The sequence below is a fragment of the Pocillopora verrucosa genome, chromosome 12, assembly GCF_036669915.1.
Source record: "Pocillopora verrucosa isolate sample1 chromosome 12, ASM3666991v2, whole genome shotgun sequence".
Classification (NCBI taxonomy): Eukaryota; Metazoa; Cnidaria; class Anthozoa; order Scleractinia; family Pocilloporidae; genus Pocillopora; species Pocillopora verrucosa.
The window spans coordinates 16,654,087-16,670,985 of record NC_089323.1 but is presented as its reverse complement, the minus strand read 5'-3'; the positions used below and the strand labels follow the sequence as shown (position 1 = coordinate 16,670,985).

Sequence of the window (16,899 nt, the reverse complement as noted above, 5' to 3'; positions counted from 1 at the left end):
ATGAATATAATAAACCTAAATTTATTAATTTATTTTGTCACATTCCCTTACATGCTTTGGAAAGGATTTTTTTAAAAAATAGCTTGAAATCGATTAATAAGAAAAAAAAATTATTTACAACCCCGACTGAGATGAGCGTTTAACATTATTACATTTGAAATGTTAACGTGACTGTGGGAATTTTGCAATGAAATTCTTTTTTCACATAAAGGATATGAATCACAAGAACTTTGCCATATTGCAAAGACATATTGCAGCCACAGAAAACGTGTAGCAATATAGAAAAAAGGCTGGTTATATTATCTAATTCTTGTATATGTATTAGTACTGTAGTTTTTCATTTACTCACTGAGAATTTGAAAAAAGACCACGCTCATGTCTTAAGCCAAGATATCGCTTGCACTGCGAGAACGCTGATGCTGAGTGAACGTTGGTGGATACGTCCGAACCTTTATGCACGTTTTCTGGCCCAGACCTCCTTCTTTTTGTGACACATTTTGCGATGTTTTTTGCCCATTTCCTTACGAATAATTTTATAAGTAACTGTCCCACTTTTTATGATTCCTCATATGGAGGGAACTTGATAAGCGCAAAATCGAAGGGCTAGGGAGGGTATGGTCAAGTACAGGTGAAATACATAGTATGTCATGCAGCACATTAGAGCTGCGCTACCTTTCCCCCCTAGAAAAATATCAGCTTGACAAAAATAGCCCCCTAACTTTTTCTGAAGGATGATTTTGTCTGTTACATTCACTGTTCTAAACATTCCAATTTTATTGCCTGTATGGTAATCACCATTTAAGGGAAGTGGCCTATGATATATTGGCCCTAACTCTTAAGATGGAAAATGCGTTGAATCATGATTACAAAACCAACAATGGCTGTACTTTGATGGCGATTGATACGAACATGATGACATTTAGATGATAACGTAATACGTTTAGCTTAACTTCCCAAACTAAACACTCTTATCAAAAGGCTCATATAAAAATCCTTACGAAAATGGCTGTTAATTATGCAAGAATAGTGAAAACATTATAAACAGGATTATTGAGCACCTCATGAAGTATAAAAGTGAGTTAAACTGGGAGAGAAATTAAGCTGGAGAATGCAAAATTAAGCAAGTTCGTTTTAATCACATTAATGGAAATTGAATGCTATTTTATTTTGTTTACAAATGAAAATACGCAGATACAAGTCTTCAAATCATATCAGTTATAGATATATGTGATGTAATAAGGGATAACGGGAGTCAAACAAGAATAGAAGTAGAAATAAATTGGGATATATATAAACGATGCCTACCAAGAGGAAGCGAAAGTCGTTCCTGGAGTGCTTGGGTGAGAAGGGGATAACGTGCCAAGGAAAACGATAAATAAATCTCCATTCACTTATAACACCATCACGCAACTCATCAGAATCCTTGGTTCTTGGAGTGAGGACAAGGATGAGAAATGAAGGTAGCAACGGTAAAGAATACGAAATGCGTGCACACTGTTTACGTTGACAGACTAAAATCTCTTCAGTTGTCTTATCTTCTTATCTTTTATGGACCTCGATGTTCTACATGGCTAACCTACAGTACTAAAGACGATTCTGCGTTTAAAATAGCCTTCAAACGCAAATGGATCAATTTTGGCTACCCGGGCGCCAGTTTCCCGTGTAAAATTTCTAAATAAAAAAGGAAATTAGTGATAGTCATTCAATACTCCGGGAAAAGGTTCCACAGGTTTTATATATTCATTCATTCATTCATGCATTTCTCTATATTTACATTTTGTAGGATAACCGTTCTATTTTGGCGGCATTTCTCAAGCCAACTGCTTTCAATTTTACTTTGAAATTTACCTCGTTTATCAATGCTGGTGTGGAATACTTAAAACAATGAAAAGCGAAACGGATACGAAATGAGTTTCTTGCAAGATTCTATTCGCTTTAATGACGGAAATAAAAACTGCACTTGTATTAGAAGATCAACTTTATCTTCACCAATACGATTTCTCACAGAAAGACGTAATAATCCACAAAACATAACATATGCTTGGGAAGCTAGGTTATGTAAAATATTTATTTATGTATTTATTTATTTATAACAACTTTATTTAATAATTTAATAACATATATTTAATAACATATATAATATAAACTATTGTAAACGATACCCCAAATATTTTATACTATGCAATATAAATATACACACTGAAACATTTTAAATACAAGCATATATCTATATAAGTATAAAATCTAAGTAAAGAAGACATATCGAAGATAAAAATTCTGTTGAAACGATGAATAATTAAATGATGTATAATATATAGAATAATTTAATTTTGTACTCATAGGCCTAGTTAAATAATGTTTATTTTGGAGCTTTCTTAAAAGTATTCATTGAGTCAAGTTCAACTACTGATGACTGTAAACTGTTCCATGTGTCGATATATCTGTGCCAAAAAGAATACTTTAAGATATCTGTACGGCAAAATGGTTTATAGAGTTTAAACTGATGACTTTTTCTTGATTACCTGTTACTGAAAGATATGTAATCATTAGTGTTTACGGAAGAGTTTCCTTTAATGAACTTAAAAAGCTGAACCAAGCTAAGATACTCTCTGCGTTGAACTAGCGTCGGTAGTTTCAAGGATTTCAGTCGGTCTTCATACAGAATGTCTTTACCAACGATCCATCTTGTAACGTTCCTTTGCACGCATTCAAGTTTTTCAATCAAATGTGCTTGGTGAGGATTCCACGCTTGACAGGCGTACTCGGGTATTGGACGGATCATGGCTTTATAACCAGTAAAAAGAGCCTTAGAGTGAGTTCCAAATGTCCGCTTGAGAAAGCCCAATAGTCTGTTCGATCTTGCAACAACAGGCAGTACGTGGGGTTTCCAAAATAAATCATCGGAAAGAACCACTCCAAGATGTTTGTGTGTAAATACTTGGTTAAGTAGCTTGCTATTAATAGTGTAGCTACACGAAGAGGGAGTTTTAGCCTTGGTGAACTTCGTGGACTCGCATTTGTCAGCATTTGTTCTTAAAAGCCATGAGCCACACCGATCAGTGACTTTATCTAGACTCTCCTGGGCAGTGATGGACGTTTGAGATGGAGGGCAGTAATTATAGATTAACATATCATCAGCAAACATGTCTGCAGGACTTGATAAAAATTCAGGGATGTCATTGACATACAGGATGAATAACAGGGGGGCAAGAATGTTCCCCTATGGAACACTAAATATGACAGGCGCCCAGTCAGATTGGCAACCCTCGATTACGACACGTCGAGATCGACCTTGGAAAAGATTGGATAGCCAGGAAAGTAGAGAGCCGGTAATGCCAAAGCATTCTAGTTTGAGTAGAAGACGGTCGTGAGGAACCGAATCGAAGGCCCTTTCAAAGTCCAGAAATATCACATCGGTGGTAGAGAGTCGTTTATCTAGTGCTTTAGCCCATTCATGGAAAAGGTGTATCAACTGAGAGGTACAAGAGTAGCCAGGACGAAAGTAGATTATTTGATTCAATAAGTCGCTGATGATGTGCGGCTGCCATTGAGCTACAAGGTACCAGTCAACATTCGGTAGATTAAAATCCCCAAGCAAAAGGACATTAGACGATGGTAGAAATTTTTCTAGTGATTGGACCAGTTTAATTAGGGGGCCATATCACTGATAGAGGAGCGGTGGTATACTCCAATAAAGTACGTTGAGCAGGGATTGAAATGGACCTCACTCCAAAGGAATTCACAGTCCGTTTCGAGGTCACAACGTCTATAACAGTAAATGTTATCCCCTAGAGCTAAAAAAAACCACCACCTTTTCCTAGGCGATCTCTTCGGTAGATATTATAATCAGGTGACCGGATTTCTTGATCCATTATATCAGGGTTCAACCATGCATGTTTCGGTTACAGCGATGATGTCTAATTCCTTTGTAGCGACCATAGCTTGCAGCTCAGTTCTCTTGTTGACAATACTACGGGAATTTAGACTACATGATTTGAGAATTGAGGAATTGAGAGGCCCAGGGTTCAGTTGAATGTCGTGAGATATTAGAAGGAAAAGAATGAACAGATATTTTCTGGTAGAATAGCGACGGCGAAGCATCGATTTTCCAGATTTGTGGAACGTTCGGTGACTTATCGTTGGGAATGTAGCGGCCAAGACGAAAGGACCATTTCCGAATGAAGGCCTCTGATAGATAATATTATTTCTTAGGCTTTTCAGCAACACGCTGGCAAAAAATAGCGTCAGGAGAAACGAAATAAGCGGAGCCACATGTACAGCGTCCGCCGTAGCCAATTACCACTTAGTAGTCGAAACATGAATAAAGGGGAAATTTTTTAAAGAAACTGTGGTGCTGCATCAGTGGGAGAATATAGCAAGTAATTTAGTCTTGATAACTGAGTTGAAAACGTAAATTAGCCTCTGTAAAGAGTTAAAGAGCTGACGTTTCGAGCGTTAGCCTTTCGTCAGAGTGTTGCAGAATTTTCCACTGCGTTAAGGAAAATGTCTGCGGAGCACTGGTTCGACCATCAATACGACTATATCTTTCCGATTTCTTGCGTTTTTTTACGATCCATACGATATCCGAACTTTCTACTTTCAATCGATCTCAAATTCTCTGTTATAAGAGAGTGATCCTATTTATATGCTAATACAACGGAAACACACGCCTAAACTACCTAAATCCAAGACTGACATTACTTATTCGTGGTTTACAAAAATCTCAAGCTATTTCCTTTCGACTTTGATTTTAATAGCTGTTTCCCATTACACGCCGAACGACACTTCTGTAATTTACACCCGCACGCATGCACTGTTTGTTGCACGAATTACGCAGGCTACGACAATACTATTAGCAAACTTCCATAACAATTGACCCGAAGATACCCAAGCATGTCGGAGCCGCATTCCAAGATATGTCTCTGTCTAGTTTTCCTCATTTTTCTTCTTCCTTTGGCTTCCGGTAAGCACAAGAAAACATGGGTAAAATGTTCACAGGATATATCTAGTAGTTTGATCTAGGGAATTTTTGTAAGCTTCCAAGCTTCAGAGCTTCATGTCGCGTTAATAAGAGAATCATAAAGAACCAGGTGATGTCTTCATAACTGTTGCTTCTAGTTATATTACGGATCATTCCTCTCGAAGATAAATTCAACTGGATTTGTTATGCAGTATCACATTTCCCGTGGTAAATATTCTTCCTTTTACTTTCTTTTGGGTTGTTGATATCTATTATGTCTGATGCGAATTCTACCGAGAGGTAAACAGGTACTCAGTCATCCTTACCGCCTAATCGGTTTTACAAATATGGATCAGCTATTAAGCCAAAGTAGTACGGCGTATAGTTATGATTTAAATTGCTCATCGCACAAACTATTGAGGTCAATAGAAATTCATGTTCTCCTCAAGGCCTATCAATGGCATGTATGTGCAAAATTCCGTGTTTATACGGAATGATGTTTTTCGGGTCTAAATATTACTCCTGCAATGTCGGACATATTTGAACAGGTAGATATATCACCTGTTACTCGAATTTTCATTTCACTTATAGTTTTTAGAAATGAGGAACAAAAATATAGGGATTTTTTCCCCGGGTTAATTTTGTATGAGGGACTCAGCTTAGTTTCCAGAAAAAAACTTGTTTTTTGTTACAATTTTACGACAAGAATCGTGTAGAGCTTAAGGTCTCTTGGAACCGTGAAATGGGTCATTATAAACATATGATATTCAGTATTTGTTTAAACAAGTTCCTCCTGTGGTAATATTACGAAAATGAAACAGTTTTCAGAAGACATCCATTCTTTTGTGCTTAAACGTTTCAGACAAACAGTTGTGATCACATTGAATTACATAAATATTTCAGGGTTCTTTTCTTTATCATGACGAGCCTTGTGTCGGAAAAAAATGTTATGCAAATTAACTGGCTGCACGTTCATTGTGCAGCCAGCTAATTTGCATAAGTAATTCAAACCAAGTTCGACACCTCTTGGTTGGCATGAGGTGTTCGCTTAACATTCCAGGACATCCGATAATCGCTTCAAAAAAGCTAATAATGCTCCCCCTGAATGAAATAGGAAAAAACCGCAATTTCCGATGATTACATTTCGATACAACTCTACTTTGTTCGCTCATTTTCCAGAAACAAGAGTCCAGAGAAATGTCTCATACAAACTTAACGGGTCTAAAATATATTAAAGTTCACACGGCAACCAGGTGTACAATCAGACATAGTTTGATGCTACTCTGGTTTGCAGATTTAATGAATGTAACCGAAGAAGTAACAATTCATAGACCCAACGTTTCGACACTCCTGTCTAGTGCCTTCATCAGGGGTGATCTAAACGCTGCAACAAGAGGTCCTTTTATATGATCACTAATTAGCGGCCTTTTTTTCTGACGAGGTGTAAATAGGCGTCAGGAAGCAAATCGCCATCGTCACGATTTAAAGGAGCGTGGGCAGAGTTAATATGCCAAGCCTCCAAACAAAGGCGCTGGTGGTAACGCCGATTAGTGTTGATAATTTTGGAATTATCCCACACAGTTGTATGGTTAGTTAGGCATGTATGCTCCGATAAAGCTGAATTTTCCTTTTTGTAAAGGGGAACCGCTTTTTGGTGCTCTTTTAACCGTGTACCAAACTGACGTTCGGTCTGTCCGATGTATTCGTTGTCATAGTCATTACAAGGAATAGAATAAATGGCATCGGTTCGTTTTTCTTTCGTGACAAGATCCTCAGGTTTGGCGAAAATATGCCCCAAAGTCTGAAAAGGTTTTTGAACAACTTAAACGTTGTGGCTATTCAAAATTCTCTTGATGGGTTCCGTAACACCCTGTATGTAAGGAATAACAGCAAAACCAGTCGCTGGTTCCCTTTCATCAAGAGTGTTACTATTTGTAACTGGTTTTTGGCAGTTACGGAGAAAAGTTTTTGTATAGCCATTTGCCTTTAGGACATTGGAAACATATTTCCTCTTCTCAGCCTTCTAATCGAGTGAAGATGGTAGACAGTCAGCCCTCCTAAGTAAAGTTTTGGCTACAGACTTTTTATGGCAAATAGGGTGGTGAGAATCGAAGGCGAGGTATTTGTCGGTGTGGGTAGGTTTACGGTAGAAACTTGTCTCTAAATTACCCTGAACCCCTCTGGACACATTTAAATCAAGAAAGGGCAAATTTCTATCCTTTTCACGCACAAGGGTGAACTGAATTCAAATGCGACAAGAGGCGCTCCGCTTCATTTCCGGATACCGCAGAAATAACATCATCGACATATCGTTTCCAGAAAAAGGGTTTAACCGGTGAAGTGGCTAAGGCCCTTTGTTCCACGTCTTCCATTACCATGTTAGCAATGAGAGCAAAGACAGGTGAACCCATCGCTGTTGATAGTAGGTGCCGTTATATGTAAATTGCGTGGTTTTGAGGCAAAAGGACAGTAGATGAATAATATCCTCCACAGGCAAAGAAGTCTAACGGGTCTAATTCGAAAAAACTTAAGGGGCGGTACGTTACGCTTATTTTCTCTGTAGAGAAAATACATGTCTTAAAGAAGACAACAGTAGATTGTTCACAAATATTCCTGACCAAATGTTACAGAAACATAACAGGAACAATTTAAAACACGTAAAACGAAGAAACTAAAAAATAGCCTAAAAAGCGGCACCGGTAAAGCTGATTTCACCTCCAGGATCGAAGACCTTGGCCTATATAAGGTTAACTCTGACAAATCCTTCTTTATACAGGTCATGGTTTGAACTTTTAAAGTCCAGAAACTGTGTTGATTAGATAATCCAGAGAGTACACATATATATACTACCCAAGAGGGCACGAAAAGTTGAAAGTTGAAAAGTTGACTGAAAGTTGAGGCATCCACCGTCAACTTATATAATTATTTTCCTCTACTAGTTCCCGAATGTCGTTGTCAAGCTCGGCCATTCTTGACGGACATAATTGCAATTGCACATGATTTTTCGACTGGAGGCATTTCCCGCCTAAAGTGTACGGTCGAGAGCGATTTGATTTACCGCATCAACGACAGGATTATATTTTGAGACCTCGCGAATCCGTCTGCTGGAATTCTCCCTGTCTAATTAGTCCGGTACAGAGACCAATTGAAGATATAACATACATGTTGTTTGGTTACCTGGCGTTGAACGAACAGCCTTTGTTGGCGCGCTTGAGACCTGCTGGCGGGACAAAACGTATTGTAGTCATTGCGGAATCGATGAAACAGTTCGTTCTTTGCAAAAGCTTTCGGCCTGATTTTACATTAACTTTTCGTTATTACATACTAGTACTTTTTGGGGTCGAGATTGGATTCCGTAACTATATAAAGCTCAGCCGATCGATTGAAGTCTTCGGCCTTCATGAAAAGATCGCGCCAAGTGATTCCAATGCAAGATTTATTGAGTTTTCGTAATTGAAATTCGAGCATAGATGAAGTATTAATTACTAAGTGAACCCTTCACTTATAACCAACGGGTTTAAGTAACCGAATAGACACCTACCGACCGGAAACGTCAATGTCATTCTCTACACTGATGACAGAAATATAGCGCTAAACAAAAAAAGGCAGCGTTGCTTTAAACAAGACATAGATATGATAACTTGATGGTATTCTTCACATTTTCTCTCGTAGATCACACATGTTTGATCTCACTCACGTTTCTTCCTCACGTTCTCATTGAGAGCCCAATTTTCTCTTACTCAACATTAAGATTGTATTATCAACTTGACTCAGTCAGTAGATGAAAAGCTAATTCTTTCCCATATAACACCTAATTTCATTATTTTCGAACTTTAAATAAATTACTCTCTATTTGGTGGGAAAATTCAGATAGAGCATCTTCAAGCAGAGGCAAAAGTTCTAAGCCACCTAGACGAGGGAGGCATTGCAGCCGTTTTGCTTCTCGATAACCGAGTTGTTATTCTTTCTCCTGACGTTTTGGAGCGAATATTCTTCGTTTCTATTATGTTCGCAATAATATCGACCCACAGAAGAATTTCACCATTTTTAAGCTGTAAAGTTTAGAAATCCCCAGCTGACGCCGTTTTAAGGTAATGGCCGCTGGATTGAATTCAGATTGATAGAGAATTCATGTTATCTTCAAATGGGAAATTTGTAGTTCAGGGGTTTTATTTAACCGTTAGAAACTCTGATAATTATTTGCATCTTGTTATCCAGAGTGATGGTGAAATAATCAGATATCATAACAATAATAGAGATAAAAATGAAAATAACCATAATTATATGACTGCGTGTGCTAATGATAATCACTGCTCTAAGATTACACAATATCTCGTAAGCAAAGTTTCACATTTCCTATTTTTAGCTGATTGCATTGATCTGGATCTGGGAATGGAAAATGGAGCGATTCCAGACAATAAAATAGCAGCTACATCTGAACTAAGTGCTGCCAAGAATGGTCGACTAAACTACACATCAGGATCATCATGGTGTGCAAGACCAAGTGACACTAACCCATATCTACAGATTAATCTACAGACACTTCATATCATCTGTGCTGTGTCCACTCAAGGGAATTCTCAAGCAGATCATTGGGTGAAAAACTATACACTTCAATTCTCCAATGATGGGACAACTTGGATGGTCTACAGAGAAGGTGGAAAAATTAAGGTAACATGTCAAAGACCATGTCATTTTACTATTATTGACATTTAAAGTTGTAGGCATAATGATATTTAAATTCAACTGCCTCTTTCTTTGACATTTCCTCCTGGAAGGCACATTCCCGGTAAGATCTTGCTGGGAACGTTAATTTTTCAATAACTTTAACTGTTCAGAAAACAATCAATGAAGAAAATCGTTGAGGCTGTTTCTCTTGTCACTTAACGTAGAGGAAAAATGGAGGGAAAAACTTTTTTCTCCTTCATTCTTAGGATCTCTGATTGAAAATTAGAATCGATGTCAAAACTAAATGCCTCCATGTTTCCAAAAGGCTAAAATGAGGTGTAATTGTGAAAAGATGAAAGGGGGAAAACGTTTGTCTGGAAATATAAGTACACCTTTTTGCATTAAGGTGTTGCATTTTCATTGCAGACCTTTCAAGGAAATAGTGACAGAGCCTCAGAGGTGAAGCATGTTCTTTATGAAAGTGTTGAAGCACACTACCTGCGAATCTTGCCAAGTGCATACCATGGTGCTGTGTGTATGAGAATGGAAGTGTTTGGTGTTAAGCGAAAACCAGGTTATTACACAATGTTATCACAGAAGTGGAAAACATACCTTTTGAAAATGATCATTCATACTAACTCTAGAGCCAAACTACGATAGAGAGATCATTACATTGCATGGAAAATTTAATGATGGAAAAGTATCGAGTGACGGACATTAGCGCAGGCTTCTTACAAATCTGTTCATCTTATCCTCTTTGATCTAATAATTTTGAGAACTTCAGTCCTTCCATTTCAATTTGCAAGGGTACGTTTACATGTATGTGCTCTTTCTTGTCTTTCTTGGGTGTCAATTAACTCTAAGATTAGTTTATTTTTAACGAGTTGATATAAATCTTTGCAAAATACATGACATTAACCATATCAACTATGTTGATATTTATTTATTTACTATATTTACACAGTGAATTTTGCCCTTGGGAAAGCCACCCTTCAGTCTTCAACATTTAACAATACTAAGCTGGATGTGTCAGGTGTGTCAGAAAAAGCAGTGGATGGTAATTCTGATACTGAATTTAGAAATGGAAGCTGCACACATACTCAGTCAAGCTATCCAAGCTGGTGGAGAGTTGATCTGGGTTCAGATAAGGTTCCAGTCTCTGACATATTCATAGTCAACAGATTTTTAACAGTTGCTGATGTGATGGCCAGAAGCAAAAATTATAAGATTACTTTGGGTGAGCAGTCACTATACTTTTTCATGTAATCAATATGAGTTAAGCTTAAGATAAATGGCGCATTGAAAGTAATAAAACAAAGGCACTTCTAGTATGCGAGGTTGGAAAACCGTAGTTATATGTTCAATCTCAAGCTATCTATGTAGAACTTTGCATAGATAGATTGAGAGGGGTAAATATTATGCAAATATTTAAAAAAATGTTGTAGAAGGAGTGATTTGTTGCTTTTTCAGTTTGATGTTTCTGTTGCTGCTTAATAGAGATATTTTAACCCCTCAACATACTTTATAATTAAATCATTATAATTACTTGCCTCAAACAATATTGATGGATATCTATTCTGTTTATTAAAATTAGATTAATTATACACCTACAGCTACGTGTACATGCATGTAAAATTTTATTTCCCTATGAAATTGTCTTCCGAAAACCCAGTTTAGAGCGGAAAAACAAGTTTATATTGTTAATGAAATATATTAATACATTAGTTTGTCACATATTTGCCATGTACAGTACATTAAGGTCGACTGTTATTTTTTTATAACATCAGGTAATAACCCAGTAGTAGTAAACAACACTCAGTGTAGAGGACTCTACAGTTTTGTTAACTTCAAAGCATCAGCTGTTTGTTTTACCAACCCACTGATAACTGGCAGATATGTAGGGATATCAACAGTAAGGAGACAAGCTCTTCAACTCTGTGAGGTGGAAATCTATTTGCGAGGTACATGTCACTGAACATAGAGATCGGTATTCAGTAGGGATCTTTGTAGGAAAACTTTAGAAGTTTTTGTAAAATTGTAGTTACACTGTTAGTTCCAAAATCTTTTTTGACCATATTTTTAAAGTGACCAGATGCTGATTAACATAATTGCATGTCTCATTTCAGACAATCTTGCATTTGGAAAACAAACAGATCAAAGTAGTGTAAGCTTTGGTGGTGTAAGTAGCAGGGCAGTTGATGGTATCAGTAACACAGATTATAGCGCTAACAGCTGTACCCACACTGACAGAGAATACAACCCTTGGTGGAGAGTTGACTTGGGACAAGTTGAACCAGTTTCAGAAATATACCTAGTCAACCAAGAAAACCAGTGGTTTTACAGGCAGAATAATTTTGAGATCAGAGTAGGTAGGGTAAATCATTTTTGAAATTGTAACACCATACCATAGTGTCATATATTTCAAGCAATCACATCTCATAATGTAAGTAGTGTCAAGTTGTCTTCACTCTTTGACTGGTGGGTTTCATTCAAGTTTATCTACGCCTATATGCAGAGACATAAAGCAGAAATTTTTGTCCAATGCATCATGATAATTCATTATCACAAAGAATTATCACTTACCTTCTGCTCCACTCGTGGAAGATATGATGGAATTATGGAAGCTGAACTCTGGATCCAAAGGTCCAGTTTGTAGCCTTGTTTACACTGTGCACCAACGTTTGAGACTTTACTCTCATATTGTCCCTTTAAAGTGAGGAATGCATAATTTAAACGAAAGCTGAAGATTAATCACCTGCTATATTGGACTAGTTGCTCTTCTGTTATGGCTTCATCGTTTAAACCATGGCCTACTTGTTGCGCGGATAACGCTATTCAACGGATAAATCGCTAACGAGTGGATAAGTGTTAACAAAATGTGCTGCACTATCCACTGGATAGATCAGATTTATCCGTTTGATAGCATTGTCCTACACTCCAGCATCTTATGACCTCCAGTTATGTTAGCCCTCTGGCCTCATGTAATACTCTCATACCACTGGGTAATGATAGCAGAGCTTGGTAAACAAGTTTTTTATTACTTTTTCGGCTAAAGCCTAAATGTTTTCATGATTCTCTATAGGAACAGTATTCAATAATAGAGGAATAACCAATCCCAGGTGTGGTGACAGCCAGAGTTACAGCCTTCCAAGAGGAAAAGGTGTATCATTTTTCTGTCGTCCTGTTTTATTTGGAAGATATGTGACAATAAGAAGCTTAAGAACTGACCGTGAACACTTCACACTTTGTGAAGTTGAAGTTTATTCTGAAAGGAGAGGTAACACACTTTATATAAAATACCTGTATATGTTTGAAAACCTGACACTGATTGAAGTCTTAAGTTATTGTACAGAGGAGTTATGCTAATGTGCACTAGTTCTATATTCATGCTTTACCTTACTATAGAACCATCCCATGCCCTTGCTCCGACATATTTAAAAGACAATTCTCCCTACCATGCTTTAATTGTGCCTGCAGGTACAATTTGATTGAATCCCAGTAGGCTCAATCTTACCGCCATTTTCCTCAATTTTTTTTCTTTCCATGCATCTACAATCAGAGTATTGAGAATATTGATTCCTTTTAGAGTTAGTTAGAGGAATGTCTGCTCTAGGTTCAAATGCAATTGAAAACTTTTGTGCCAGAAGTTCTCATTATACTTTACCTTACAATAAAACCATTCCTAGCCTTCGCTCTGAATCATTTAATGGACAGTTCTCTCTGCCATGCCTTAACTGTGCCTGCAGGTACAATTTAATTGAATTTTTTTCAAAACCTTTATGCTAAGTGGAAAACACTGTTACAATATTGAACATTTCAAATCAATAGACCTGATTACATAAATGAAAACCATCAGATTATTAGACAGCTCTGATATGATTTATTTCGACTGAACCTTACATAAATGCAAATTAGTTTTGTAGTCGCAGGTTTGCTGTCTACTTCTTTGCGTTGTATGTGTCTGCTTTTAATTAATCAGTTCACCTTTTTCTTATAATTGATTGCAGCTTGCCAAATGCAGGCCATAGGTGTGGCTAGCACTGACACACTTCCCGGTGCCAGCTTCTCAGCGTCAACTGAACGCACAAATCTTGAAGCTTTTAAAGGTCGACTGAATGCATATAGTGGATGGTCACCCAGCAGAAATGATAGACCTGATGATTATCTGCAAATTGATCTGCAGTATGAGTTTCTTATTTGTGCTGTAGCTACTCAAGGGAGGTCAACTTTTGATGACTGGACAACAGAGTACAAGTTACAGCTATCCTTGGATGGTTCCACTTTTGTGACCTACAAGGAAAACAATGTTGACAAGGTTGGTTGAAAAAGCCACAGTAGAAATCATATACTAAGCTGTACAAGACATTCTTAGAGATGTAGTAAAGGGAGATTTAAAAAGCTACATGTGTGCTAGGGCTTAATTTCAGTCACATTGTTCAAGTCTGCCATGGCCATCAAGAATAAAATGGATCTACAGTTTTAACTTATTAATTTGTATTTTATTTAATTGTTTTAGATTTTCAGTGGCAATTCTGGAAGACATGACATTGTCAAACACAATCTCAGAGATGGGAGGGCAAGGTTCATCCGTTTCCAGCCTGTCAAGTTTGTTAGAAGCAAAGCGTTGAGAGTAGAGGTGTATGGAGTTCTTATAACTAGAGGTATATTATTTTTTATTCGATATCATCAAATTTTCATATTCTGCAATTTCACTAACTGGAAGAGTAAGGTTGGGTTGAATTTGATCTCTTACACACCATATGATTTGATTTTTATGTACAAAAAATTCAGAACGTTAATAGCATTGTTATTATTATTATTATTATTATTATTATGAGCATCAACGTTATTATTAATATTATTCAATTATCATTCTGCCTCAATTTCAGTTCCCTCACAAACACCAAGTGATTTGACTTTATCTGCGATCTCGTCTACGAGTATTACAGCAACCTGGCAATTACCTCCCTCATATTCCACACATGGAACCATTGTAGGATTCAAATTGTTATACAAAAAGAAAGAGTTTATGGAGTCAATACATGTGGTCACTATCAATGGTGGAACAACCCTTTCAGGAGTTATTAATGGTCTGGATAAGTGTACAGAGTATGAAGTTCAAGTGTTGGCTTTTACATCTCATGGTGATGGACCTAAGAGTTCTGTGGTGGTGGAAAGAACAATGGAAGATGGTAAGAAACTTGATTGCTTAGGACAGTTTCCAATTCTTGTCGCCTTGTGTTAGATTATTTATTAAAATTTCGTATCTTATCTTATGTGTAGATAACATATGATGTTATCGAAAAGCGGACACTTAAAGGTGCTGTATTACATTTAATTCAGTTGCCAGCTTGATGTGAGGTAAATATATCAATTAAATTTGAATAAAACCACAAAACATAATAAAAAAGATGAAAAAAATGATAATAATAGTACTGGAATTCAAATAAGGTGAACAGAGGTGACTATGGACGAAGAAAATTGGCAGAGGTTTCAAATGAAATTCTGAGACCGCAAAAACTTCTTAGGGCATGATGTTTAACTTTGGACTGAATTTTTTTTTCTCCCAGAGCCTAATGGTGGTCCAGCTAATGTGTTTTCTACTTATGTGAACAAGACAACCTTAAACATTTCATGGGCTCCTCTACCAAGAGAACAGAGTAATGGCGGCATCATTCTGTATAACGTCAAAGAAGAATTGTTGTCTCGGGGAAAACGACAGAAAAGATCACCTCTGAGTAGCAAAACATTTAATACAACAAAGACTTTCATTTTATTGAGTGGATTATTACTTTGTTCGCAATACCAAGTGTCTGTTCGAGCTTATACCAAAGTAGGTCCTGGCCCATATGGTCCACCTTTAAAACTGCCGAGAACGACAGGTAAGTGAATACGATATATATCAAAATAGCGCCTTAAAATTGATGGAAGTAGAACCAGTGCAAGAGATTACACTTCGGCAAATCAGAACAGAGAAAAACATCGTAGGGAAGCCCAACCTTTAAGTAAAAAGATAAAAATAAGTCATTTTATCTTATGTCCATACGGTCCTGTGCACCCTTTTGGGAAGCACCGAAAAAAATCTCCGGATTAGTGCCCAACGCGACAACCCGAGCTGGGCCATGAAAAGCCGTACGCCTTTGTGCGTGGCCTTTGGAGATGCTAAAATGAAAGAAGTGAGGAAGAAAGAGAAAGAGTGGCGACATTGAACTGCTCTTCCGACTTCAGTCACATTCAGATTGTGGGAAAAGTTAACAGGCTTGGAACAGACTTTTAGAAATTAGATTTGGAAACTGAAAGAATTTCATATCGTAATATAGTCATATGAAAGCGTGCTTTTACTTCGCTTTCGTTTGAGGAACGTAATGTTTTCTTTAGTAATGAAGTCGTTATCATTTCTCTCAAAGACCCAGGAACACCTTGGGGTCTGAGTACTTCAAATGTTGGAACAACGCGAGTGAGCCTGGAATGGAAAGAACCTGAGCTAACTACGAGAGAAGGCATTAGTTATAGGGTAAGCTAGACGAAAACGATGAAAATTTCAATTTAAATGGAACATTAATTTCACGTTCCACATTTATATTCACTCGAAATGTAATTGTTTCTGATATTGCGGGTGCAAATGGCTAATAGCAAACGCTTACAACTTAACCTTTGAATTTTTTCTTAAATGGAGACTTTGGTGCAACAAAATAAAATTATATCTGCCTTTGCAGTTGTTAGAGTTCCTTTTTCTTCATTAATCTGATGAATTTAACAACTATTAGAAGAAAGTAAACCTAAGCGGAGTTAATTATTTTTTAATTATTTCTTTTATAGTTCAAGGTGATAGCTTTTTTTTGTCGATGCGGATGAAGGGTTTCTTTGTATTTTCAGAGATTTCCTCCGAACTCCTTATACCCTAACATCAGTTTGCATATTCTCCATACCGTTCTCTATACATTTATTATTATTATTATTAAATTTAAATTTATACCGCGCAGTTTCTATAAAAATATTCAACTGCGCCTTACAATAAATATTAAATTAGAAATTAAAATAGAAGTTCAAAATTACAATTCTAAAATAATGCAATTCAATTATAAAAACTATAGAACTAATTAAACGCCCTATTAAATAAAAAAGTTTTAAGTCTAATTTTAAAAATATCTAAACTGGAAATAGATCTTATTGTGGTAGGAAGCGAATTCCAAAGTCTAGGGGCGGCACAACTAAACGATCTATCTGCCAGGGTCTTCTTGGATATTATCTTCGGGAAAGTTAATAAAGCT

The 16,899-nt window shown here is 36.9% G+C and overlaps 1 pseudogene; it reads left to right on the top strand.

Annotated features, from left to right (window-relative positions):
- The first annotated feature begins 4,893 nt into the window (after positions 1-4,893).
- Positions 4,894-16,899, top strand: part of LOC131782504 (uncharacterized) — a 20,369-nt pseudogene continuing 8,363 nt past the window's right edge.